The sequence below is a fragment of the Glycine max genome, chromosome 14 (assembly GCF_000004515.6).
Source record: "Glycine max cultivar Williams 82 chromosome 14, Glycine_max_v4.0, whole genome shotgun sequence".
Lineage (NCBI taxonomy): Eukaryota > Viridiplantae > Streptophyta > Magnoliopsida > Fabales > Fabaceae > Glycine > Glycine max.
The window spans coordinates 19,017,301-19,023,430 of NC_038250.2; the positions used below are offsets into that span (position 1 = coordinate 19,017,301).

Genomic DNA, 6,130 nt, shown 5'->3' on the forward strand with positions numbered 1-6,130 from the left:
ATAAAATCTAGTTTACAAGCTGAGAAAAATAGTTATTTCTATAAGTTTGGTGTTATTCTAACCTGCATCCCAGTTACCGTCAAGTTGGTAACATTGACACATATTTTATTAGAGTTATAGTGTTAAATCATTTCTATCTGATATATAATTTAGACAAATAGAACCAAGACAAATGTAACTTCCCATATGCAAGGGCATCATACTATGCAAAATATTTGGACATTAGGTCATCATGGTTACTCACTACTTCACCTGGTTATAAATTGCATTGCTCAAATATTATTAGAGAACACTTCAAACAAGCAAACTGCCATGATGAAACTTGATATTGTTAATTTTTACTCCTTACCTTTTAGAAAGACGGGTTGCTGATTTTTCACAACTCCAATAAAATCACAAGGAATTACACGCTGAGAAGATATAAATTTTTCAACAAAAGCATAGTTCGTAAATATTTATATTTTTCATACCTTCAAAATATTAAATCAAAGAAAGAAAAGCTAGCTACTTCACAATATCAAGTCGAGACAACAAGAAGAAAATAAGATTTTAAACTTCTAAAATCTAAATACTTATTGTTGGTCGTACTATGCTAATTAATAGGCCAATAACATAGCAAAAAATTCTCATCAGCTATGAAAAAAATTCATCTAGAAGAAATGTGCTCTTGGACTTTAAGTATCCTAGAGAAAAACTCTAATTAAATATTAACCTTTTTATAGACGTATTTTAAAATAAATATGATAGGAAAAATCGTAAACAAGATTGGAAGTGCAAATAGTAGTTAATAAAACCAGTATCCACATGTACATTGTTACTCCTCAGAATGATTTTCTTTTGAAGAATGACATTTCTTGAAACTAATAATATATATAAGTAACTAAAAATAAAAATAAAAATTTGTCAAAAACTATGAAATTCTTAATTTTTTTAACAATACTTGAAATAAACGTACCAAAAAAGTATCTACTGGCGTGGATATTGGTTTTTTAGACGAAAAAGCAAAACCAGAGATGAAAAGAAAGCCCATTTTGCACAGCCCAAAAATTAGGAGACTAGGCCTTGTATCATAATCTCTTAAAATAAAAAGTCCACTAGGCCAGTGAAAGAGGCTGTCCCACTGACCTTTGAGACAGTGCTACTATAGGAACCGTTGACTTTATACATACAGGGAACATGACATTTGTTGGATCAAGTGGCCTCGGAATAATTAAGAAGGGGGGGTTGAATTAATTATTAATGTGTCTTGACTAATTAAAAATTTATCCTTCTTAATGTTACTAGATTCAATTAGGCTTTACTACTAAGTTATGAGAAAGTAAAGAACATAAACAATAACTTAGAAAAAAGTAAGGCAGGAATAAAAAATACACAGCGGAAAAGTAAAGAGTGTAGGGAAGAACAAAGCAAACACAAGATTTATACTGGTTTAGCCACAACCCGTGCCTACGTCCAGTCCCCAAGCAACCCACGGTTCTTGATATTTCCAATAACCTTGTAAAATCCTTTACAAGCAAAGATCCATAAGGGATGTACCCTTCCTTGTTCTCTTTGAACAACCAAGTAGATGTACCCTCTACTTGAAGCGAACCACAAAGGATGTACCCTCCCTTGTGTTCACTATTACAACCAAGAAGCTACCCGCTTCTTACACAGAATTCTCAGACGGTTAGTTCTTTGAATTCTTTGTTTGGGGAATCAAAAGAATTCTCAGACGGTTAGTTCTTTGAATTCTTTTGGCAAGAGGTAGAAGGAAAGAATCAAAATCTCAGATGGTTAGTTCTTTGAATTCTTTTGGCAAGAGGGAGAAGGAAAGAATAAAAAGAATTATCAGACGGTTAGTTTTTCTGAATTCTTTTGGCAAAAAGGGAGAAGGAAAGAAGAAGAAGAAGAAGAAAATAGAATAAGCACAAGTTTTTTCCCAATGAAATTTTCTTGACAAAGCAAGTATTGAAAAAAAACTTTTAGAAAAATGTTGAGAAATGAATCAGAAAAGTTCTCTTTTTGAATGAAAGGAATCTGTTTTTTTTAAAAAAAAATTGTTTCATGGTCACATATTTATAGCCATTTGATGACTCAAGTTAAAGTTTGTGACTCTTGGCAATGTCTTTAAAACTAGTCACTTTAAAAGTTGTGACTCTTTTGAAAACTAGTCACTTTAAAAGTTATGACTCGTTTTGAAAACTAGTCACTTTAAAAGTTGTGACTCCTTAAAAAATCTTCAGAAACTAGTCACTTTAAGAATTGTGACTTTTGGTCATTTAATTTTTAAAATAAGTCACTGGTAATCAATTACCATCATAGTGTAATCGATTACACATCAACAGATGTGACTCTTCATGTTTAAATTTAAAAATCAAAACGTTTAGAAACACTAGTAATTGATTACATATATTGTGTAATCGATTACACAAGTTTGAAAATGTTTTATCACAAGTTGTGACTTTTGAATACCAAACTTTTCCCCAAGTTGCATCATGAATGAAAGAAAAAAGAAAAAAATGTTAGAGATACAACCATATTTATAAATAGAAAATACATGTTTTAAGATTTTTTTTCTTATTAAAGAAAAAACAAAAATGTAAAAATAATTCCAAAGAAATTTGAACTTAAAGAACTTCACCCTTTTGTAATTTGACCTTGTTACAGTTATATTATTCAATTATTATCTGTTATTGCTCAACTCTTGAGCAAAATTTCTTTGGTATTATTTTTACATTTTTAAATTTATTTGGTATTATCAGTTATAAATTTCTTTGTTATTACAGATATAATGATAGCAACAAGGCAGTGGACAATAGCAGGCCTAGGAGAACCATAAGGAAACCGGCCCACTACAGAGACTTCGTGTGAACAACAACAACAACAACAACAACAACAACAACAACAACAACAACAACAACGCCTTATCCCACTAGGTGGGGTCGGCTACATGGATCAACTTCCGTCATAATGTTCTATCAAGTACCATACTTCTATCCAAATCATTAAGTTCGAGATCCTTCTTGATAACCTCTCTTATAGTCTTTTTGGGTCTTCCTCTGCCTCGAATTGTTTGCCTTCTCTCCATCTGGTCTACTCTCCTCACTACAGAGTCTACCGGTCTTCTCTCTACATGCCCAAACCACCTAAGTCTATTTTCCACCATCTTCTCTACAATAGGCGCTACTCCAACCCTCTCTCTAATAGCTCCGTTTCTAAACAGAAATAGATATTTTTCTTGCTGTGAGATATTGTTGATTTTCATTCTGTTAGTTCCACTATCAAGTTCTGTTACTGCTTTAGGACTAATTCTGTTAGCTCCACCACTTAGTTTGTTATTGGTTCAACTGGCCAATTAGTGGTTTCAGCCTTGGCAGTTATCCCTTTTGTCTTTAAATACCGCGTTTGAAATAAAATCACCAAGGAAGAATTTAACTATTAGTCCTTTTTATTTCATAGATTAGAGTTTCTGTCCATAACATATAAATCCACCAATCATACACAATTGAGCAAAATGTTTTAATAGCACAAGTGATAGCAAACAATATAGTGTTAAGGATTTACAAAGCAAGGTAGCTACATGTATCGGGACAAACAGTTGTGATCAATCATAAGTCGTCATGATTCATTAATGAACAAATAGTTAGACATTGACGAAAGCTCAATCAAATGATGCCAGAAAAAGGAAAATATGGTATACCGTGAGATTTGTGCTAACAGCCACCATATGATTTTCTACTACAAAGGGCCTGTATGTAATGATATCATGAGACAGTCTTCAATTCATCATCAAAGTCCACTTTGTATCCTTTGAAAAATCACCAAATATATTTAGAAGGTGGGGACCGGGGGTTGGGGTGTGTATTACAACAAATCAGGAAGTATAAGTTTCCAATCCAGTTCTTCAATTTTTCACATAAAAAGAAGGGAAACTACAGAACCCCCAACCAATGCCTACACTACTATCCTTGAAGAACTACTCTTAATATTGTACTTACACAAGTGCTAAGGAAATCCATTCTCTAAGAGTTCGAGCATTCAACATAGTTTCAACAGTTGTAAAAGTCTTTGAAACAACCGCAACTGCAATTATTACAAACAACAATAAGACATACAAGATAGGCCTCCATATCTATATATTCTTTTGTTATATATGATGATTTACCAAGTGTTGTTTTTGGATTTAACATTGTCATATTTCTAGCCATGTCAATAAGATCAACATTTGCAAGACTACAAATAGAATCAAATAAAAGATGAGATTGATTTCATGGAAATGGTACAGCCAGCTTCTATATGTGTAGTTATAGTAAGCTAGATTCAGAAAAACAAATATCATACAGTTGTTGTCAACTAATCCTTACAATCACATTTGCAGACTTCACTAACAATAGATACTTACAAGCGCAACTAATGACCCCTTGTAAATTCAATAGCTTCAGGGTCTGCAAGATGGTTATATAAATATATATTCAACAATTTTACTCGCTGTCAACTAAGGACAGTGGTTCTACAAATTACTACATGTGTGTGTGTGTGCACACATGTGTATTATGTGTCAACCCAAATAAAAAGCCAATTCTGGTGGAATTGCTACTAAAGAGACTAGCAGTAATCATCCAACCTATTTGAAGTGCAGTGTGTACAAATAGTGGACCTAAGAAGCTTCCCCCAATACCAATTGCAACAACATTCTTCAAAGCCTTCCCTGTAGCACCAACCTTTTTAAAAAAAAAACCCTTTTCACTCTCGAGACTGTCACTACCAGCTACTGATATTGAACTCTCCTAAACACATCCCATAACACATAAACACTAGCAAACCATATTATTGGTTTTTAATGGAAGCTATCTTCGTCACCAAACCCGCTTCTCATTCTCACCTCTTAACCAAACTCTCTCCAAAATCCAAACACCTCTTTTCTTCCCACCATCAATCATTAATCACCACTCGCCACAAACCCATGCGCTTCCGCGTCATCACCGCCATTTTCCAAAAGCAACAACAACTTCCAAAGACATCGAAGAAGAGTCCTACGATGAAGTCAAAGGCATCATCAGAAGCAGAGCCTTGGACAGCACCACCGAGATGGAGTACCTCATCGAGTGGAAGGATGGCCACGCGTCGTCCTGGGTTCCCACTGATTTCATAGCCAAAGACATCATCGCCAAGTACAAAACACCATGGTGGACCGCCGCAAAGAAACCCGATGAATCCATATTGAAGAACTTAATTGAATCCAACGACGGCCACAACGTCAATGCCGACGATTCTTCATTATAGGACTCGGCTTAGAGCATGTGTGAAGCAGCTGGCGGAGGCTGGCGCGAATCTGGACCACCGCAACCAAAGTGGCGGCCTCACGAAGCTACATCTGGCGGCGGGGTACGTGAGGCCCAGCGTGGCAAAGGTTCTCTTAGATCTCAGCATAGATCCCAAGGTGGCAAACAATCGCGAGAGAATGACATTAGATCTAGCGAGGGATATTCTGAAGGTGATGCCGAAAAGGAATCTGATGCAATTCGGGTGCAGGATTAGACTCAAAGGAGTGATTAGGGTTTTAGAAGAGGTGGAATTTGAGTACGCGAAGGTGCAGGAGATTCTTGAATGGAGAGGGAAGGCTGAGAATTTAGAGTACCTTGTGGGTGGAAAGACAACGAAGCAAACCAGTGGGTGAAGGCGAAGTTTGTGGTGGAGGATTTTGTGAAAGACTACAAGGTTGGCCTTGAGTAGAGAAAGTGAGAGGGAGAATGAGAATAAAGAGAGCACAAGAGAGTAGAGGGAGACATTCAATATTAAAAACAGTGGAAAACATTCTAAGATGGTTTTAAAACCGCCTTAGAATGACAACCCTCTAAAACGGTTTTCGAAAAAAATGTCGTGGAATAACAACCATTCTAAGATGGTTTTCGCAAAACCGTCGTACAATGGTAGTTTCTAAGACGATTTTCACAAAAACATTGTAGAATGATTTTATTTATTTACAAAAATGTCACCACGTTTCTTTCTAAGATAATTTTTTTATCAACCGACTTTAAATCAAGGTCGTAAAAATGAATTTGTCTAGTAGTGAATTCAAAGACATCCGATTTGATGAAATTCTTGATTGTTTGACACCCAATATTGATTCTAGATGCCCATTTGATAA

At 35.2% G+C, this 6,130-nt stretch overlaps 2 pseudogenes; one reads left to right on the top strand and one right to left on the bottom strand.

Moving 5' to 3' along the window:
- Positions 1 to 3,643: 3,643 nt before the first annotated feature.
- LOC102663633 (glucose-6-phosphate isomerase, cytosolic 1-like) lies at positions 3,644 to 4,922 on the bottom strand (annotated as a pseudogene).
- Positions 4,923 to 4,971: 49 nt separating this feature from the next.
- Positions 4,972 to 5,715, top strand: LOC106795831 (signal recognition particle 43 kDa protein, chloroplastic-like; annotated as a pseudogene).
- Positions 5,716 to 6,130: the final 415 nt, after the last annotated feature.